Here is a 19,811-nt window from a genome sequence, read left to right as displayed (position 1 = left end):
TGGTTAATAAAATAGAGAAGGTGCTGTGTCCTAGAGCAAAACCTACCCGTTTCACATCTCAAGGCCCAGGTGAGTCACAGCCAGAACTCTAAATAACATTTCATGGTGTGATCTCATAGACACCTGTGGGGTTTTGAGTAATCATGATGAAAGGGGGAAACGCTTAAAGAATAGAGCTGGAAAAAATGTTTTCTTGATTTTCAGAAATGGGGAAACTACAGAAAGGCAAACCTGATTATTAATTATGTCCAAGTTTCAAGAATTTGAAACCCAAATTCTGGTAACCCAATCAAAGAAAGAAATACTTAGAAAAGAGCGCAGTGATTACTGGGTGCTAACACAGGATCACTAAGAACCTTCACGACAAAGGACTTTCATTTTTTATTGGGTTATTAATAAGTATCTGCTACACAATGAACATTATCAGGCATCTGATGAAGCCACACATGATTGCCTTGTGGAGGTGAGGAAATGTCACCATGATAATTGTAAAGTGTACTTAGAGTGGGAATTGGTTAATGGGCTGAAGTCGGCCCAAAGAACAGGTTTTAGGGAATGTACTACTGAGCACTTAATTGGAGTCTGTGATCCGGTGTCTAGTGATCTAGCACAATTTCCTGAGCTTTGGCCTTTTCCATTCTTGAATTTCCACCAAACCTGCCTTCCTGTTTCTCCTGCCTTGGTCCTTCCCTATACCCACCATATACTAGCTTACCCCCCCACCCCACCCAGGCCTACTGCCTCGGGTGACATTCACCTGCTGTACGGTATCAGACTTCGATTTCCTATTGCTTCTAAACTACGAACATCCTGCCTTTGGAATAATTGAGCATTCCCTTTTCTTTCATTATGATCCCTGGCTCCTGAGAAATATCAAAGAAAATTACAAACCTCTAGCTTCCAATTCCAACCGTCAGTCCTCAGAGTAGTTTCTGCCTCTCTTAAATTTCTAGACTTTGTGAATAATCCCAGTTACTGAAACTGAAATCCTGAGAGTAGTGCTCTTGACTTCTTTCTCTGCTACTCCTCATGTTTAATCAGTCACATAATCTTGCTGATTCCACCTTCGACAGACTCTCAGCTCTGTCCTGTCCTCTTGTCTCACATTGCCTTTGCCATACCCAGGCGTCAGGAGCCCTTACCTGAATCTGGTGATAGCGTCCTAACTGGCCTGACTCCAGTGTTCTTTCCTTCAACCCATTCTCCTCGCTGCTGACAGGGACGTTGTCCTATCACAGACGTGTGCTCAGGTCGTTCTCTCTGCTTGTGAAAATCCCCTGAGGCCTGAAGGGCCTAGGGTAGCCTCCTTAATGGAGTGGTGGCCATCCCCAGCAGACCCCCCACCCCACCCCACCCCGCCTATCTCTCTGGCTTCACATCTCGTGCTCCTCATCTCTACGTCCCTCTAGACAGTGAACACTTTGAGGACAACCATCTTACTTATTTTTGTATTTCTCTTAACCTAGCGTAACACCAGCTATATGGTGAGCTGTGTCCATTAGTGAACTGAAAGCATAAAAAAAGACTTATCAGATGAGTTTTGGATTCGAATACGGAGAGAATATTTCCAACGTGGCAAAATAAAAACCAGAAGGATTTCAATATGCTGGGCCTGAAACTAACCAAATTCATTTTAATGGAAACCAATGATTCAAAATCCACCTGTGCAAGAACAGAATGAAGGAGGCCTGCTTTATTCTTATTTAAGGTGAAAAAGACCCAGGGGGTTAGGTGAATTTCAAATGAACGGTGGCCAGGAGAATGTCATGGCTAGCAAAATTTGATACCATCCTAAATTGCATTACGAGAAGCAGGGAGGACCGTATCATAGAGGATGTAGTTCCATAGTGACCTATACCGGTCAGAGCACAACCGGGTTTCGGGGACGCTACTGCCTGGTGAAGCACCACCAGAGAATGGCGCCAACAGAGGTGAAGGGTCTGGAAAACATGTTGGGTGAGGAAGTATTGAAAACTGAGGTTTAACCTAGCAAAGAGAAAATTCAGAAGGAAAATCATTGTATCCTGGAATAGTTGCCGAGCTGATACATGGAGGTGATCGATTTATGCGCTGGGTTCTTTGACGGCAAAGCTAGCTTGCAGGAGATGAGATCGAAGGCAGATGACTTCAGCCCCGAGAAGACGTTTCTATCAATGAGCGTTATTATAAAAATAAATGGGCTGTTGTCAGAGTTCCTTGAAAACGGGAAATGTTCAGGCAACAGTTGAATGATGGTATGTCAGCAATATTAGAGAAGGAATTCTAGAAGGCCTCCAAGTTTTTTCTAACCCCAAGATTCTACAATCCTGTGTTTTATTTTTAGTTAAGTTTTAAAGGAGCCCACTGAGGAAATCCATTTGGAAACTTTCAGTAACAGTGTAAGGTAAAAATCCCAGGCCTGCAGCTAAATTTGTCTAAAAAGGCAATTCCCAGCCTCCCTGGTGAAGGCCTGTGTTTCGTTTCTCACTTTGGGGGGCCCTACACACCCCAGGGGTTGCTCGCGGTGGTAGAGGATGATAGATGTGATTAAAATCCTTGTGGCTAAGCTCAAGACGAGAATTAATGAACAGCTCTGCTAAAGATTATTGCAAGTCACGATCAGGAAGCAAAGAGAAAGGGGAAAATGCCTAACACGGGAGCTTCCCCGGACCCACGAATTCTCCTGGTTTGCTGCAGGCGGCGGGTAAGGACTTGACCAAGTGGGAGCCAACAGCGAAGGAAGCTCCAACGCCCAAGGGTTTGACTCCTTCACCAGGTCCCTCTGAGTCCCCGGATGCCCTGTGCCTTATTTTCTCTGACCACAGATCGTAGAGACTAAGAGACCTCACCGTTGCCGCTTGCAGAGGCCTGGGATTCAGGAGTTAATGTCTGCAAAGCATTTTGAGCCTGTTGGAAGAAAGGCGCTAGATAAATACAAAGTGTTGTTGTTATTATAGGGAAGAAAAAGTAACTGTTAGCTCAGGTCTATAATTAGGAAGCAAATATAGTGTCTGGTGGCTTTGATAATAGGATTTCTATGAAGATGTGGCATGCAGTAAGCCTGTTGACTGAAATGTTATAAATGACATGATTTTTGCCATCCTAGTCACAATCCTTTACATTTTAGTTTTGGGGTTTGCCTTCCTGCCCCTCCCCCACATCCTATTTTTAGATAAACCCTAAGAAGGCAAGTGGCAAATTAACAGCTCCGAAACTAATAAACTTAGTGCGTCGGGGAGAAATCCCGGTCCTGAAGGAATCAGGACTTGCTTCCTTCTTGCCGAAGCCAAACCCTGAAGATGCGGAGCTGAGCGTCTAGAAGGCCTGAGTTTGCGCAGATCCTGGACCCCTGTGTTCTCTGTTGCCTTGGGCTTGCAATCCCAGGGCCCTGGTGGAGGCCTAGTCCTGCTGCTTGGAAAAGAAGGCTTGGGAATTCTTTCAAGAGAAGCATAAATCCGAGTTCAGGTCTTGGAAAGTAAGTAAAGAAGGAAATAGCTTTAAAATATTTTAATGTGTTTATCTGCATATTTTCGGTCTACCCATAATGTTCTGAGAATTTAAATGGTTTAAGAAAATCACTTCTTAAAATAAGAAATATTGTTTTTTATGGAACCGTTAGCATTCCGACTCCACGAGTCAGTTATCAGTTTGCTCAGTGATGCTCACCTGTGTTAACTCAGTATCTGCCCTCTAAAGTTGGCAGCAGTGATTACGGTTCTCATCGATGTTGCTGGAGAAAGGCGGCGAGACCGAAGTCAGAGCGAGCAGTTGAGTTTCCACCTCTGGCCTAGGACTAAGCGGCCGGCTGTAGGGCTCCATGCAAGTCGCGAAAAACCCCTGTGGCCCAGTTTCCTCATAATTTAAAAAGTATTCGAAGATTTAAATTAGATGGAGCTCATTTTCACTTAAACAAAACATGAAATAATCTAAATGAAGCGAACATTGCTTGTTTTAAAATCTTTTAATTTTATCATCACTTCAGTGTCTTTCCTAAAGCCAACACATGCAATCACACCTTTTAGTGTTTTCGTTTTCTTGTTCAATTTTCTTGGCTTTTGTTTTTCTAGTCTTATTGTGGAAACTAGTTTGTTCCAAGAAACGTGGGGCCGTAGCTCTGATTTGGATGTACCTGCTACATTTTTAGAATACAGAAGCTCCAAATGTGTGTGTGTGTTTATTTCGTGGATAACGACTCTCCTTTTTTAGATGGGCTTTATGGAGTAGCTATAGGCTGGCTACTTTTATTCCATGGGTTTGGGTTATTTTTTTAACGTCAACATTTTTCTTCCCCCTGTGATTGCTGCAAATAAAATAAAAACATGCAAAGATCTATATTTTTCGCGTTCATGTCGTCGTCAAGCTGAGTTGGTAGGAATTTGGTCCAACACATTTATTGAGCAGCGCACACGGTGTCCTGGCGAGCGAGGGGTGCTGCGGGGGTGCGGGGTGCCCTCCGGAGAGGGGCCGAGGTGCTGCGGCGAGGAGGTGAGGTCCGGCCCCCGCGGCTGTGCTTAGCGCCTCCCAGGCCTTCCTCCTACCTAATTAGTGCCTATTTGAATGTGCTGAGGTTTGCGCCGCGGTAACGGGCCGCACCACCCGGAGCTCGGAGCTCGGAGCTCGCTCCTGCCCCTCGCACCTTGAAGACAGGGCGGCCGGGCTGGCTCTTTTTTTTGACTTCAAACCCCGGTTTCCTCGGAGGCAGGTGCCCCGAGCCGGCGCCGTGTGCGGTTCCCACGATTCCTTCCTGCCCCGGGGCCCCGCCCCGCGAACTGGAATTCGGGGCGCACCTACAGGGGCCTCCGCCCAGGTGGGGGACGCGGGGGGGAGCCGGGGGGCACCTGGGGGCGGCCTGCGCGTGTGACAGGGGGGGAAGCACCTGGGGGGCGGCCTGCGCGTGTGACACGGGGGGGAAGCACCTGGGGGGCGACCTGCACGTGTGACACGCGGGGGGAGGGCACCTGCGGGGCGGCCTGCGCGTGTGACACGGGGGGGCTGCAGGGGGGCCTGTGCGTGTGACACGGGGTGGAGAGCACCTGCGGGGAGGGCCTGCGGGCAGCCTGCGTGTGTGACACGGGAGGGAGGGCACCTGCGGGCGGCCTGCGTGTGTGACACGGCGGGGGGAGCACCTGAGGGGCGACCTGCGCGTGTGTCACGGGGTGGAGAGCACCTGCGAGGCGACCTGCGCGTGTGACACGGGGGGGAAGGCACCTGCCAGCGGCCTGTGCGTGTGACACGGGGGTGGGGAGCACCTGCGGGGAGGGCCTGCGGGCAGCCTGCGCGTGTGACACGGGGGAAGGCACCTGCCAGCGGCCTACGCGTGTGACACGGCCGTGCGGGGGGGGGCTGTGGGCCGCGATATCTCCCGCCTGGGAGGGGGTCCCCCGCCGGGTGCTGCGTCCGCCCGCCCCAGGGGAGCGCCGCCCCCTCCAGGCCCTGCAGCCCGGCTCGGCCGCTTTCCCGAGGGACCCGAGGGACCCGAGGGACCCGAGGGACCCGCGAGAGCGTGGGAGGCGGCGCCGCAGCCGTGCCGGGGCCGCCGACCCCCAGCCTGGGCGCCTTGCAGGGACGCAGGGACACGGGAGGGGACGTGGCCCCTGCGCCCCCCGCGCCCCCCGCGCCCCAGCTGCCCCGGGACGGCGCCCCCCCCCACACACACACACACCCGCCCCCGGGCGCCGGGCTGGGCGAGCGGGGACCCCGCGCTGGGCGACCGCCCCGACCCGGACCCCCGACCCGACCCCCGCGGGCGCGGCCGCGGCCCCCCTGGACCCAGGCGAGGGCCCCGCGCCGCAGGACGGCAAGTGGACCGCGGCCCCGGCCCCCCACGCGGCCCCCGCCCCCTCTGCCCTGCAGGGTTTGTGTTCAGCATCACATTAAGTGCTCATGACAGCTGCCCGCAGGTTATTAAATGTGATTCCCCGCGCGTTGCTGGGCCTTCCCTGGTGGCACAGAGCAACCACTCACACAGACCGTCTGATTCATGGCCCTGGTACAAAGAGTCTTTCAGAAGGAGAGAGGCCTTCTCGGGCCTTTAGCCGAAAATTGTTTTATTTCCGTTATTCTCTTAAACAGGTCAGGGAGCTGAATTAAACCCCAAATCCTTTCTAACTGCTTAGCTGTGAAGTCTTTAAGATATTACAGAGCTTGTGAGAAGTGGCTGCGGATTGCCAAGTCAGCAGAAATTTAAGAAATCAGTGTCAAAAATGAACTTATGTTTGACAAGTGAGACAAACGATCTGCAGCCAGTGTGAAGGGTGGCAATCTCTTAGTGTTTAATGCTCTTCATAATTAGGTTTCCTGTCATAGAAAGGCATTATTATTTTTGAGTAAGTCCCTGCTGTGAATGCAGAGTCGATGAAATAGTAACTGCTGCTTGCTTGCTTGCCTTTTTTTTTTTTTTTTTTTTTTTTGCATTGATATTTCTCCTGGTTCATGTTTAGAGACAGTGGATAATGGTCTTTTCAGAATCAGACTCCCTATTTCATGGTTTCCCCCGGTTCTTCATTCAGAGCCGACCGGTGACGTGTTGGCTCCTCACGAGTGTCACTGTCCTCTCCAGGGCAAAGTGTTAAACCTACTGGGGCATTGGGTCCTCCGTGTGCTAGGCCGACTGGATTGGTGCGTTTAGAAGGTCTAAAAGGGGAAGCTGAGCGGTCTTTCTGCAAAATTCACTGGCCCACGCATCCTTCCCCACGATGCCTGTGGACAGTTCCTGATAGAAGTGTAGTGTGGCCTGTGTCGATGCAGGGCTCGGGGTTCAGAGGCTTACCATCTGTTTACAATTGGCATCCAGATCTGATATATTATAGAGGTATCCCAACTTACTGAATTTAAAAGGGGGGTACCAAGTTTGCGTGGGATAAATGCAGATCTAACTTGTCATCTCTCTGCCAAGAGCGCGTAATTCATGTTCTTATTACCAATATAGTCTATTAGAAAATAAGTTAGCTATGTAACAAATTGAAGTCTGAGAAAATATCCATATTAGGAAACCTAGTTCGATGATTAAATTAGGCAAGGCTTACTTTGGCGTGAATAATTCCACAATCTGCTTTTCTGTCCTGAAAAATGAGTTTAGCAAGGCATGGCTGCGCTTGTAATATTTTACAGCTTTATTTTCAGGGTCTTGAGTTATTTCCCTCTCCATCAGTCTTCTAAACATCTTGGTGTAGTGTCACCTATTTCTCTCTCATTTATGAAATTTGCAGAACTGGAGTTAGTCAAATAAATGTCTTACTAAAGGAGACAGATCCAGCTTACCATATATTATTTAGTCCATTTATTTATTCAGCTTGTAATGTGGGCTTCTTCGGCAAGAAGTATCTAGAGTGAATCAAAAGCATTTGTTTTTTAAGATGTCACTAAAAGCAACAGTAAAAATATAAGCACACAGTTCACCAAGATACGCGGAGTTAAAGGAAAATCAAGTTTTCTGTTTAACCAAGGATCAAACCAGCAACGCTTTTTGTTTCAGTTCTTAGTGAAACATCTAAATGAATGATTCCATTCTTCTCCACTTCAGATGGAATGGAGGAAAAGAATCGAATCTGGTGATTTGGTGTATGTATTGCTCAATCATGATTCCTAAAAATTAAAAAAAAAATTTTTAACTTATTTATTTTATTGCACGAATATGCACTCGCCCCCCAAACGTATGTTGCAAATGTTTCATGGTTGTTGTTTTCACCGAAACTGACCTGTTTCTTTGTCTCTTGACTCTTGTCCTCAAGGGTAAAGCAAAAAGTAAACCCTAGGTAGTGGAGTGTTTGGATCACAGTTCATCTTTGTTTCAATGTTATTCAATAAAAGATACGCTGTCTAAAAAGTGAAAGTGGCCTTTAGTTGGAAAGCAATTTTGCTAACATGAAAAGAAAAAATTATGAAAGGCAAGGCAATTATTGAGATATTTTTGTTTTCTTGACGCTAGAAAGTGGTTGGACTGATGGCTTGCTTTTAACAGAACTTTTTGCACACCGACCACAACCTGAGGTAGGATCCGAGAGAAGGTCTAAAGTTCACCGAAAAACACTTTGCCACATGATACAAAGGAAATCAATCCCGGAGTTCAAAATTATCCAACAAGTCTAATAATTAAGGGATGAGGATTGGAAGAGTAAGACTTGGAGAGAACATGGAACTTTTTTAAAGATCCTCTAACATAAATTGGCACAATTTGCTGAATTTTATGACTCATGATAGGCCCATCTGAGTGTATAGATTTCAAAAGTCAGTACTTATCTGAGGGGGCGAATGTATTTGCCCCTTCAGTACCTATTTACTTAACTCCTACTGTGCGCCATTCTTGCTACCAGATACCAGGATTCAGTGGTGAACAAGATGACTTTCATACGCATTGTGGCCAACAGTGAGGAAAATTGAAAAAAGCAAGTTCCATAAAGTGGGATAAATACTCCTCATTCATTTCACCATCAATTATTGAATGAGGGCCTAGTGTGTACTGGGAAGGAGAGGGGGGGCTTCCAGCAGAGCTTTTCATATGAAGAGAGTAGAAAAATGTACACACGTCCTTAATGAAGCATTAAAGTTTAGAGGGAAGCGGGGGGTATGTAGGGAGGAGGGCACTGGATGCACAAAGGGTCAGTTGGGAAAGAAGAAAAGAGTTTAGTTGTAATTTTCCCAGAAGGAAGAAATGTGCAAAAAGTGAGCAATGATGCTGGAGACATAGCAGCTCACACTCAGTGAGCATATAGCGTGTGCCAAGCAGTTCCCCACAGCCCCGCCAAGGAGCTACCTTTCTTTGTTCCCGTTTTAGAGACACAGAAACCAAGGCCACCAGATCTCACATTTAGAGAGCAACGAGTCAGGATGTGAAGCCAGCAATTTGGCAGTAGATCCTCCACTCTTCTTATTTTAGGAGGCCAGAGGCTGTTGGCACTTAGAATCTGGTCTTTAGACCAGGACGACAGGAACAGGAAGCCATGGGAGCACCCAAGTAGGGAATAAAATATCCCCATTGGTCTTTTATTTTTATTTTTTTTTAAGATTGATTTATTTATTCATGAGAGAGAGACACAGAGAGAGAGAGAGAGAGAGAGAGAGGCAGAGACACAGGCAGAGGCAGAAGCAGGCCCCACGCAGGGAGCCCGACGTGGGACTCGACCCCGGGTCTCCAGGATCACGCCCTGGGCTGAAGGCAGCACTAACCTGCTGAGCCCCCCCGGATCCCCCCATTGGTCTTTTAGATGGATCATTCTGGCAAGCATGTAGGCTCAAATGGAGCAAAGCGAAGCCAGTGGTTAGGGGTTATTGCAATAGTGCAACGAAGACCCTCTGAAGACCAGAACGAAGACATGGAAGGAGGGGTGGAGAGGAGTGAGGGAGGACACAGAACCAAGAGAACCTAGTCATCGACCGGTGGGGATGGGGGGGGGTTCAGAAAGAGCTCCTGTGTTTCCGACCCAAGCAACTGGACGGGTGTTCGTGCTGTTGACCCGTCTGGGAACACGAGCACAGAAGGCAGACCGGGGAGGATCGTAGTGGGTTCAGGTGGGACATTGGGGGTCCAGAGCTCCGTGGAGGCATCTGAGGGGAAGTGTTTAGGCCATGGCTGACCCCCAGGGAGGAGGCTGGGCCGCCCGTGCAGTCGGGCCTCCGGGGACACAGGGATGGGGGCCGCGTTCACATGCAGCCAAGGGGCCACGCCGGATCCCCCCTGCGTTCCCTTCCCTCGCAGAGAGCCTTCAAGTTTGCTGCTGTCTGCTTGTGTTCTCCCCACAGCCTCCCCCCTCATTTTCTTCTTCTCACACACAGAAGGGGAGAGAAGGGAAGGGATCCCTCATCTGCCCCTTAGGTTTTCTGCCCAGTGCATCCTAGAGTGAAGTTCTCTCTACCATCCTTTCAGGCCGCGGAAGCAGGAGGCACTCTTACTCCTTCAGACCAGGACTGGCCACCTGTCACATCCTCGGGCCCCCCCTGCTGGCCTCAGGTCACTGCCTTCTCCTTCTGGCAGCTGGAGGTCCTTTGCACACGTTACCAGACTCCTCTCTCTAAACAGCAAAACAGATGAGGCCATTGTCCTGCATGAAGAAGCTCGGGCGCTCCCGGGAACATCGCAAACGCAGCCCAAGGTCCTTGGGGGAAGGAGGCAGAGGATCTGAATGTCCTGACGACTTGTCCTGGGGCCGCATGCTCTGCGGACAGATTCGGTGGGTGTCTAAGAGAGAGGTGGCACGCAGGTCAGGATAAGTCAAGGAGAGCTTATGTTCAAAGGAGCTAGTTCCGAGGTGTGGGTGTAGGGAAGGAGGAGCCCGAGAGAGCGCGGTAACCAGGGGAAAGGGCAGGAAACACAGAGGAATGACTTAAAAATCTCCATTTGTCTATATCATCAGCCATTTGTCTTTTATAAATGGGGAAACTGAGGTAAAATAATCTGCCCTATATCACACAGCTGACAAGTGGCAAAATCAGACCCAAGAGTCACACGTAAATGTGACTACTCTTCAGCCTCTTTTCTTTCTGCCTGTACTCTCCATGCTGTGTCATCTAAGACCTGTCATGATCTGATCCTGGCTAGTTTTCCATTTTTATCTTCCCTCTCCCTGGTTCACCTTTAATTCTGACTCCTCCTTGAACACGCCATGCCCTCTGAGACCCCGTTACCTTGCATGGGTTTGCTTCTCAGCACTTCCCAACAATTTGGTCACTTTGCATCCATCCTGGCAACCCTGGATGAAGCACTTCCACTCAGAATTATTTCCTGACTTCTTGAATGAGCTACACGAGCACTCTGTTCATTCATATCGTAGTTCACATCACATTTTATTGTGATTACCCGTGACTCCTCTGCCTCGTGCCCTGGACCATAGGCTTTCTCCTCCTGCGAAAGGTCTCCTCTGTCATTCATCTCTGTCTCCCTATACTTGGCCCAGCACGGGGCGCAGACTGGGTGTTTAATACGTGACTGCCAGATAGATATTGAATTAAGGGTAAGAAGCTTTAAATTCCAAATAAGAAAATAAGGGGGGAGAATCAAATCTATAAAATGTTTTTGCCTGCCACCACAAAATTTGTGAAATATTGTCCGCCAGCGTGAGCTAGCAGTCTTCGGAGATCTTTCTCCTCCAGCTGCCAAATTCCTGCTTCCCATCGCTCCCTTGTACTTCCCGAGAGGGTACCCGTGGGCAAGTAGGAGTTGTTCATACCAAGAATTATCCAGTGAGGATAATCCAGCTGGATTTCACCCTAAATCCCCTACAACTGAGGAATGTTATCAGAGACTATCCAAGTTTCTTGGACACCTGTGAATGGGAAAGTTCCTTGTCGTATTAGGTCTTGCACTGCCTAAGTCGCTCTGTCTCTCTGTCTTTCTTGCTCTCTCTGTCTGTGCCACCCTTAATTTGTTCCTAGATTTAGAAGTTTAAAATAAAATCAGCAGACTTTTCTCTCTTCCCAGACACATTTCTAAGTCCTTTATGTGTCTAAGTCCAGACCATCTTGGATAATCATCCCTATTAGTATCCTGCTGCCGCTGTGATAAATTACTCTGCACTTAGTGACTCACAACAATACAAACGGATTCTCCCTTAGGCTGGAGATCACAGTCTGAAATCAGGGTGTCAGCGGGGTTCCTTCTGGAGGCTTCCAGGGAAAATCGGTTTTCTGGCCCTTTTGGGTTTCTAGAGGCCGTCTGCGTTCTTTGGCTCGTGGCTCTCCTGCTCTGCTTCACTGCGACCTCGTGCTTCCACCGTCACATCTGCCACTAACTCTGATGCTCTGTGTCCCTCTTGTAAGGTCACAGTGACTACATGGTACTTTGTACCTCCCTGGATCGTCCAGGATAACCTCTCCATCTCAAGAATCTTAACTTCATCACATCAGCGAAATTCCTTTTACCGTGTAAAATAGGGCATTCACGGGTTTCTGGGGATTGGGACAGGCTAGCTTCAAGGGGCCATTCTTCGGCCTACGACGAAATCTTGACTGAGTGATTGCCGCACGTTAGCGTGTATTGTGCTGAGCGTGCTACACGCTCTTGTGTAACTTCCCTCCAACCCTGAAAAGTTGTTTTATGATCATCTCTATTTTACAGATGAGGACACTGAGGAACAGAGATGTTGAATACATTTGCTCAGTCCAGACTGAAGTCCAACTTGCTTTAATTTATTTTTAAAATTTTTTAAAGATTTAATTTATTTATGAAAGACACAGAGAGAGAGAGAGAGAGGCAGAGACACAGGCAGAGGGAGAAGCAGGCTCCATGCAGGGAGCCCGATGTGGGACTCGATACCGGAACCCTGGGATCACGCCCTGGGCCGAAGGTGGACACTCAACCACTGAGCCACCCGGGCGCCCCAAGTCCAGCTTGCTTTTAATCGTAACTACTGTCCCATTTGCTCCCCAGGGCTGATATTGTCATTGATTATTTGTATCTTATCATTTGCCTAGTTTTACAATATGACTTTTGCAGAAAGTCACCAGATGGCCATTCTATTCCCTCCTATCTCTTTCTAGACAGCCTGTTCCCCCAAGCTTTCCAGACCCAGAAAAATATTTAACAAAAACATTTACACTAAAGTAGTAGGGGTTTAATCTGCCATCCCTCACAAGAGTTTTTTGCATTTTAATGGAGTTTGGGAAGAAGGAAGGAAGAGGAAAAGCTGGGTAAGAAAAAACACCTGAATGGGACATCTGTTTATGGCTTGCTTCAAATAATAGGCTGATAACGTAGCACGCAAGGGACACACAGTTTTGGCCTGGGGAGCTCAGGGATCCTCAGCCTGCGAGGGAGGGTGTCCCAGGCCTGACACTGTTCCCTTTCTCACTCGGCGCTGCTCTGCTAGGATTCTAGGAAGCCTGTAGGATCAGGTTCGGCAGTGACAGGCACTGGGGAGAGATTGTAGGGTATTTCTTCCCTCCCCGGGGCTGTCCCTCACATCCACCGAGCCCAAGATAAAAAGTCAAATGGGAGAGGCCATCTGTCCCTATGCCTAAATATTTAAGAGCCATAAAGCGATCCAACACATTGATAAATAAAACACACCCTATCTTCCTACCTCATCGGTTACACCTCCATGTCGACTCTGAAGGCTAACTGGAGGCTTCTGGGGCCCCAGGCTGCGGTGGCACAGCAGCTGGCCCGCTCCCCCCCCCCCCACCCCGGGCTGCGCAGTAGCATGGGCCGGCCTCCCCCTCGCTTCTCCTGACCTTCCACGCACACGTGCACATACCCCTGTTCATTGTCCAGGCTCCATCCCCTTTATCTCAGAGAGCTATCCCTGGCTTCACCTGGCCTCCCTGGAGCCCCCACGGCAAGGGGGGATGCTCACAACTCGGGGGAGCATGTGGCCTGCACAAGGACAGTTAGCCAGGCGTGCTAGCCCGGGCCTAGGAGCCATGCTGTCCCCTCCCTTGCCGCCTCCTGTGAGACCTCAGCCAGTGACTGTCTCCTGGTGGCTCAGGCTTCACCTCCTCCCCTGTCCCTCCAATCCAGGAGAGCCTGTGGCTTCCCACCCTTGCGAACCCCGACTTTCCCAGCTGTCCCCTGTTGCAACAGGAGTGTAACCAAGCCACTGCATTAAAATTCTTAAATGCTCGGAGAGGTTGCTCTTTTATAGAGTGGACCCGAACTATTACAGCAGCGAGTGTTTAAGGGTTTTGCCTGGGGCCACTGGGGAAGGGGTGGCATCTTGGAGCACTCCCCCACCTTGCATGAAAGAGTTCAAAATGCTCAGTGATGCCGAGGGCCCCATCTGCGTGGAGGGGAACCATAACCTGACACCAGCAGCATGAGCTTTCCAAAGAGATTTCTCGGAGAAAGGGAACAAACTTCCCTGCTGAAGTGGCCCATCTGAAATCTCAGAGAAGGCATCATTCGGTTGCCACCACTGCGTTTCTTCTGGAGTCGACCTTGACAGTTATTTACAATAGAGTCCCTTCTATATGCACACTAAGCTTTTGCAAAACTTTATGAAAACCAGACTTCGTACAGTGTTCTAAGTTTTGCTGCATCAAAAAGAAGTTTAAATATTTTCGTTTAATGTGGAAATATTTTTAGATGATGAAGATGATTAAGTGTTGAAAATGTAGCGATCTGTTTGGCACCGAGAGAAAAGAAATATGAAGAATTTTTAATAAAAATCTGACCACAATGGTGTTGGAACACAATCTGTCTGAAATACAAGACAGATACTTTATCCCACAGGCTAAGCTGACTTTACTAATAGTTTTGGACAGTTACAGGTGTAATTTTAGCTACCAAAGGGAACACAAATTGTATTATAAGAATGCAATAGAAACAATGGGAAATGCAATTAAATTTTTAAGAGAAAAACTGAATATAAAGTTAGCAGAGCTAATACAAAGCATATTTTCATAGGCTTTCACCAACAATGTATGTAAATCCAAGCTATTATGAAAATCAGATTTACTTGCCCGTCTTCTTGTGCAAAAAGTGTGAAGGATGCTTCTGTTAGGAGCTCTGGCTGTAAACATTACATAAACCTTGCACCTCATACAATTAATTTTTGATGTTTGGTTTTAAAAAATTAAATCTTTAAAGAAATTCCCCCCCAAAATGAAATAATTCTACTGATACTTAGGTGAAAAATAGGGCTGTGCCCATCACCCTTGCTTCTATACAGTAAGTGAGGACGTCGCTCTTTTGTCTACGTGGCTTTAATTTGCCATTGTGAGACACAGCGTGTGTGGGGAAAATATGTAGAGAGAAAGCTTTTATGTGTTTTTCTGATTAAAAAAAAATCAGTGCCACCAGTCCATGAGTGATCCTAAAATAACAAAGCAGTTATATGTACGTGTGTGTGTGTGTGTGTGCGTGCTGAAAGGAAAACTTTTGGTAGGGAAACAGATTTAAGTTTCAAGTTTCCAAGGATCTATTTTAAATGACAGCAAGGAAAAAAAATATTGTAAAAGTGATGAAAAATATCCCAGCAGTATCCTTTCAGAAGGCCATTTAACTTCTGGTGGTTTACGTTGTGCAATATAATTTCTGCAGCCTTTGAAATATGTGGGCACCCTCACTGCTATTTGCGTTCCCAATACTCGGAATCAAATGCTCCATTAGGGCTCTGAGAAGACAGGAGTTTCCAGAAGGGTTTGGTAATTGCCCATTCATTACTCAAAAACAATGACACAGAACCATCGTCTGTTGCCCTAAGTAATGCTGGCACGTGGTGCAAGCCAGGCACGGGAAGAGGCAGGATAGTGTCACCTTGGAAGGCGTCCGCAGAGCAGTTAGCAATATTGTGATGGACTCAGGTCTCCACGAAAAGTCGAGTTGTTCCCTCCTGGCTCTGGAGGGCGAGACCTCTCTCCACGCAAGGCCGCTCTTACACATGTAGACTTAGGCCTTGCCACGCCAATAAGAAGGCTACCCCTTCGGGCAGCAGGGAGAGAGACAACCACACACCTGGCCGTCCTCGCGCTCTGAGTGCTCTACGGACAGTGTCCTCTGCCCTCCGTAACTTGGGCATTTTCAATGCCAGTCAGTGACACAGTGCTCCTCCAGGTGTAACTAATAACGTCACTGGCTTTCCTCTGAGGGTTGCCATGGAATTCGCAGACCCCGTCCCGCTAGAATCACCTTCTTGATGTCCTTTTTGCTGTTTTAAAATTTATTTATTCACGAGAGACACACACAGAGAGAGAGAGGCAGAGACACAGGCAGAGGGAGAAGCAGGCCATTGCAGGGAGCCTGACATGGGACTCGATCCCGGGACCCCGGGGTCACACCCTGGGCTGAAGGCAGGTGCTCAACCACTGAGCCACCCAGGCGTCCCACCTTTTCACTTTTAAACCCCAGCTGTGTGCCCTGAGCCCAGTTGTGTACAGTAGGTGAAAATATGATTTATTTTTAAGTACTTTTAGAGATAGCTTCTTAATTTTTGTATCTTTGTAAAGGACAGTAGGATTATTCCCCATTTCATAGATGGTACAACTAAGGCTCTCCCTAGGTAACTGGTGCCAGGAGGGAACCTATATTTCTTAGTTCCCATTCAAGGCACTTTTGTTTCTGTGGATTTGGCCTCTTGTCCCATTTACCTTCTTGACCTCGTCTCTGCACCACAGTAAGGCTGTATCACTGGGTTAACAAAGAATACTTTTGTTCCTGCTGGGTCTACCGAAAGAGTTCAACTTACACTTTCTTAATGGAGTCAAACATAAATTTTATGTTAAATCCTATGTGTTAAAATAGGAACCGATTCCTGGTCCCCACACCCGGCCATATGGCTCTTCTCTTGGCCTTTATGTCTCAAGTTGGGCGGATCTACAAAGTGAAGGTGAGAAAGGTATTTTGTGGGAGTTATACTTCTAGGTTGTGGTGTTTTCCTTTGAAGGAGATGGTTAATCGTGAGAATAAAACTTAAATATTATAATTAGTGTAAAATATAGAGGAAACCAAATCCTCTGCTCTTTGAGAAGTTTATGTCTCCTAATGAGCTGCTTCTCCCACTTGGAGCTTCAGGTCAGTGGGATGTTATCAATTAGGTTCTTTCCATAGTAAAGACCCTGGTGTGCGGGTGCAGAGGGTAGTGGTCCTTCTGTCTTGGATACTCAGGATGCCTGCCAGGTGCTTTCTGATAGTCACCGTGCTGGAGAAGAATCTCCTATGGCATCTTACCAAGTGTTCCAGCTGCCCCTAGAGAGCTTCAGCTCTTTTGCTCTTTGCTTCGAAGACCGGGAAGGACAGACATACAGATGACCCAGGCATCAGACGGTTTGGGAATTCGCAGCATGGACAGTGGCAACCCTGAAAGTCCCAGTTGTATTTTATATGAATGGTAGTATCGTATCCTCTCCTCCACGCAGATCAAATGTCACTTGGGTAAATTTTAAAAACCGAAGAGAGGATAGTGTCTAAAGATCATAGGAGAAAATAGAGAGCAAATACATACATACAAGTAACCCCAACTTAGGAGAGCCCATTGTTACACAGGTTTGTATCTAACCAAGGAAACCATCCACACCCCTGCAACTTGGAGAGATAGGGCCAAGGCCACGGAGACGGAGTCAGCCCTCCAGAAGGAGGCCTCTGGGTGGAATGTCCCCCCCTCTGGGTTCATATCCTTAATCCTGTGCCCATACACAGGGTTGAATTTTCCTGTGTGAAGCGAGAAGGGCGGCAAAGTGCCTGGGATGAGCCTCCTTGCAGAGTCTGAACCAAATGAAGTGTCTGTGCGACACCGAGGATGAGGAGGGCTCCTTCGCGGACCTTTGGTGGATGTTGCCTCACGTTAACCTCTGTGCTCTGTGGGTCCCAGGGGCCTGCTGGCTTCCCAAATCCTCTGCGTTCATGTGGCTCATTGGGAAATCCCACTGCTTTCCTGCCAAGGGGTTTGTTACCTAGGTTTAATTTCTCTTTGGAATGAAAAGTATAGCTAACTTGTTTCTGCGGGCTTTTTTAGAGCGATATGCAAAACCAAAGTTAGAGCAACGGAAAACAAACATTTAAGAAAGCACATAATTAGGGGGATGCAGACTCGGACGGGGAGGCTGATTTCAGAAAGGGACGAGGACTGTGTGTGGCCAAAGGGGAGGAGAGGAGTGTGTGCGGCTTGGGCGGCTTCTGGAGAAGCGCCTCCCCGCCCGCGGGGCTGGGGGGCCGAGAGCTACCCCAAAACCTGACACACTGACCAAGGCCAACAGCCGGCAGGGGTCTGGGTAATAACCAGAGGCATCCCTAGGCCTCGGTGGCCGAGGCCCCCCTTGTCCGCAGGCCTCACGATGGGGGGCCGGGTATGGGGACACCAAGTCCTTTCTCAGGACCTTCTCACCAAAGGGTTTACCTGGGGATGTTTCCTCGAGGAGTCAGCAGCATGTCGCATGTGCCCCCCACACACACACCCAGACAGGAAGAGATGGGAAGATCTAATAAAATGCACCCACTCCCCCCACCCCCGGGCCGTGCTGTCCCTCGGAAGGAAGACCAAGCAGGCCGACGCTTGGCACAGAGGACAGGGTGCTGGAAGGGAGGCTACCGGGGAGGCACCCTGCGCGGTGGGGGGGTCCTTTCTCTCCTTCTGGGTGGCGAAGGCAGCAGTCATTTGAATGCCATCGAACAGCTTTTCAGCTAACACAAAAGAGCAGACGGTTCCACTTATTTCTGAAATTAGATGCAATCATATCTGTGAATCAGGCAGCAGCAAACCACCGTAATCTGCATCACAATGCATCACCCGGCCGCTCCCCAACTGCAGCCTGCCCGGCGACAGAGCCACTTGGCGGTGACCTGCGCCAGGGCCCCAGGAGCGCCGCGCCACGCGAAGGCAGTACAGCGACCGAAAAGAAGGGCTTTCTGCTGCGAAAAAAGAGCAAATTATAACAAGAGTCAAGTCTCCGCTGATGCAAGACTAGCATCTTCTTGTTCACAGTTTGCATAATTAGATATCATGGATAGGGGGTTTTTTATTGTTCTAAAAATACTCCTGCTTTGTTGAAATCAGCTATTTCGTTAGCAGCAGGACTCTGCTACCGGAATTAGTGAGGTAGTTAGGGCAGCGGCGGAGATAAGGTACTTTTAGTTAACATTTAGGAAAAATAAAAAAATTGAAATAAAAAAAAAAAATCTCTGTACCCGAGCCCCTCCCCTAAGCACGGCCAAGAGAGGCCGAGGTGCCCAACACTGTCTGACCCGAGAGGCGTCCCCCTGGAACGGCGATGAGAATTGGGGTGGGGGCTCGGGGGTCACGGGGACCCCGGGGTCCTAGTCCTGCTGAAACCAACTTGCCTAAAATAAGACATTCAGAGCCACCACCACCATCCTCGCAAATTAAAATCCTCAGTGCAGCGGGGCCCTGGGTAGCATTTGCCCCGCAAAGGCTGATGGAGGAAAGAGGGACACGTTGTTCGACTTCCTAATCTCCCAGCACTTTTCTGTTCTCCTTCTCATTTACTCACAGTGGGCGTGTGACGGAGAGCATCTTTCTTTCAGGGGAAGAAGCGGGCATCAAGGTCTTTTAGGAACAAAACAAGTCACTAAATCATTTTGGTTTCCCTACCACCTCCCCCCACCCCACCCCACTCCCACCGGCCTGCGAGCCCGAATAGCTGCAGCTGGGGGGCTGTCAGCGACAATGGCCAATCCTGGGGTCTGTCTTGGTATCATACACCAGTGGGACCTCAAGAAGGGGAAGCCGTGATGAAACTATGTGTTCAACTTTTCCAGGTCCCCAGAAGACCAGAGAGCAGGAGCCCTGGGGCTCAGTGAACCCCCTGGCAGCACCACCTCCCTCATCCCCCAGCGGTGGTGGCCGTTGGTCAAAGCACTCCCTAGAGGAGAGACATTTGAAATCACTATCTCTGGGTCCTCTGAGGGCCTAAGGCACCGAATGTCCAATTTGAAAAACACCCTATATGGCATCCGAAGGCCAAGGCTTATGCTATTCCTGAATAAACCTTCCACTGCACTTTTAAACTTTGTTTTTAAGTGGCAGTAACGATCTTCCACTGACTAAAGCAAAGAAAATGGCACCAAAGCTTTTCTTCTATTTTAGCTTTTATTTATGCATTAAATAAAATGCGCTTCCCTACAATTCTTACATTTATATAGAAGTTATCATTAGCGAGATTTTTCAGACTTGAGCGTTGTTCTTTTGGGAAGGGGAACAATTATAGCCACTGTAACAGTCCTGTGATAAATGATGTGTCGTGACTAGTTTGATTCCTGCTAGAAAAAGTCAGCTCCCAAAGCCTCCTGACTATGGTTTCCTGCGAGTCCAATGAAATTTTACAACTCCTCCTTCCAACTCTTCTAAGTCATAGGAACAAAAGGAATGCCATCCTGGGTCAGACCTTCCATACTTCTCTAGTAGAGAGCGGTGTCCGAGGCTATGGCCATCCTCATGAGCTCACAGAAG

The sequence above is a fragment of the Canis lupus genome, chromosome 37 (assembly GCF_003254725.2).
Source record: "Canis lupus dingo isolate Sandy chromosome 37, ASM325472v2, whole genome shotgun sequence".
Taxonomy (NCBI): domain Eukaryota; kingdom Metazoa; phylum Chordata; class Mammalia; order Carnivora; family Canidae; genus Canis; species Canis lupus.
This window is presented reverse-complemented; position numbering follows the sequence as displayed.